The sequence below is a fragment of the Suricata suricatta genome, chromosome 13, assembly GCF_006229205.1.
Source record: "Suricata suricatta isolate VVHF042 chromosome 13, meerkat_22Aug2017_6uvM2_HiC, whole genome shotgun sequence".
In the NCBI taxonomy this organism is placed as follows: Eukaryota; Metazoa; Chordata; class Mammalia; order Carnivora; family Herpestidae; genus Suricata; species Suricata suricatta.
This window is the reverse complement of record NC_043712.1, coordinates 37,026,129-37,028,897: the sequence shown is the minus strand read 5'-3', so window position 1 is coordinate 37,028,897 and position 2,769 is coordinate 37,026,129.

The following is a 2,769-nucleotide window of genomic DNA, read 5'->3' as shown; positions in this document are numbered from 1 at the left end:
AGTTTTAAAGCCTTAAAAAATGCCGTGTACTTCACCTATTTATCTCCCTTCCCTGACTCCTGGAAACCACTGATCTTACTATGTCTACATAACATCTTTTTATAACATCTTTTAATATATTTATTTATTTTTGAGCGATAGAGTGAGACAGAGCATAAGTGGGGAGGGGCAGAGAGAAGGAGACACAGGATCTGAAGCAGGCTCCAGGCTCTGAGCAAGTGTTCAGCACAGAGCCTGATGTGGGGCTCAAGCCCGCAAACTGTAAGATCATGACCTGAGGTGAAGTCAGACATTTAACCAACTGAGCCACCCAGATGCCCCTTATAACATCTTTTTAAAAAAAAATTATTTAAGAGAGATAGAAACAGTGCGAGTGGAGGAGGGGCAGAGAGAGGGAGAGAGAGAGAGAGAGAGACAGAGAGACAGAGAGAGAGAGAATCCCAAGCAAGCTCCATGCTGTCTGCGCAGAGCCTGATGTGGGGCTCGAACTCATGAAACAGTGAGATCATGACCAAAGCCAAAACCGAGATGCTCAACCGACTGAGCCACCCAGGCGCACCTGTAACATCCTTCCTAATGGCTGCATAACATTGTCTCATGTGCATTTATATAGCCAACCCCCTCTTATTGGATACTGATGCTGTTAAAAGAAGAGACTAGAATGGTAACACCACAACAGCAAATCAAACTTGGCTGACCTAGCACAGGATTCACTTGCCCACATGCTCACATTTAACTTATTCTGATATTTCATTATCTTTGGGCAAAGGGACCTTTTCAATCTCAAACACTATCTTGGAAACCAGAAGAAAACATCTGGCATTCACTCTGATGGGAGAACCAAGGCAAAGCTGTAAACACCATCTGTTAATTTTTCCTTCCAAAGGAGTCTCTCCAAATTTTTAGAGGGTTCTCTTTGCAGATTCCTTGTTCCTTCTTAGTAGCACCAGAAGCAAATTAAATCATTGGGGTTTCTAATAAAGTTCTGGGCTTGGAGGCTGGGCTTCGGGGGCTTCCCACTGCATAGGTAGGTACACATCCTCAAAAGCTGCATCTGCTCTCCTTCTTTGGTATCAGTCTCTACCTCCTTAAGCAGGGCAGCTATTTATGGCTATATACTTTGTGCCTATAAAAGTGCCTGGTTGAGGGGTCCGGAGAGGGTTAAAATCCAGCTGCACTCAGCTTTCCAAGCTTTATACCCTGGCATAGCATCCACTCAGAGAGGATGACTTTTTTTTTTTTTTTTTTTTTTTTTTTGCACAAAGCCACAGTTTAGCCTATTGGCTGGCCTTGTCTCTGAGCTTGCTGACATGAACTGTAATTGTCTGTTTATGTTTGTGTTCCTCCAAAGATTCTTGATGACTGAAACCTGGTATTGTTTAATCTTTGTTCTCACTGTAGCACTGGATTTGTGTATGGTAGAACTCAGTGTATCATCTGAATGATTACAGACAGGGCTCTTTCAGCTCAGGGCCAGGACAGTCTACCCAACACCATTTAAACAAATTTAACACAATTATCTTTTACTATTACTACTGACTATTAAGGAATTGTCTTTGATAACTCTTTCACAGGTGACTCTTTCAGCTTCTTGCTCTCTTTTACTAGGTTTTCTCTTGTTAATCATATTTGGTTCTCCTTTTCTCTCTTCGATTCTGTGAGCCACTCAATAACTCTTTGAGGTTGGTCACTACATCTGTTTTGGAACCCATTCTCTGTTCTGAAAACTACATTTCCCAGCTCATTTTGCCAGCAGAATACTAGCTAGATTCCATTAGTGGGAGGCAATGGCAGGAGACTGGAGAGTTGGAGGAAGGGAGAAGTCAGGGCGATTCTTCCTCTCTCTCACAGCTATGAGAGCATCTTCCAGCAGTGACTGCAGTCTTCTTTCTGGTTTCCACTTCCCCTACCTCCTTGGTTCCAAGTCCTGTTGCCACCCCCTTGAGGCATGTCCTGCTCCCTCCAGAGTCACAATAAGAGTTTGGAGTGTATCTTTTCAGTATGTCATCTATGCTCAAATATTCAAATCTATATACATTTATTTATTGTTTAAATAAACTCTGTGCCCCATGTGGGGCTTGAACTCATGACCCCAAGATCAAGAATTACATGCTCCACCAACTGAGCCAGCCAGGCATTCCCCTAAACCTACATTTATATCTGTGTCTATATTTATATCTATATATATAGCTCTTTTTCATAAAAATGGATAGAATATGCATTATTCTACAATTTGCTTTTTTACTTCACAATGTATTGTGATAGTCACTGCCATGTTGCTCTACAAAAATGGCTTCATCAGTTTGTATTGCCATCAACAGCATATAAATATGGTTTTTAAAAAAATTTTCACTTTAGAATTTTTTTATTAATAGTTTATTATCAAGTTGGTTTCCATATAACACCCAGTGCTCTTCTCTGCAAGTGCCCCTCTCCATGACCATCATCTCCCATTCTCCTTCCCCTCTCCCTCTTCAGCCCTCAGTTTGTTCTCAGGATTCAAAGGTCTCTCATGATTTCCCTCACTCCCTCTCCCCAACTCTTCCCCCCCTTTCCCCTTCCCATGGTCCCCTGTTAGGTTTCTCCTATTAGACCTATGAGTGACAACATATGGTATCTGTCCTTCTCTGCCTGACATATTTCACTTAGCATGACACCCTCGAGGTCCATCCATTTTGCTACAAATGACCAGATTTCATTCTCTCATTGCCATGTAGTACTCCATTGTATATATATTTATATATACTACATCTTCTTGATTCATTCATC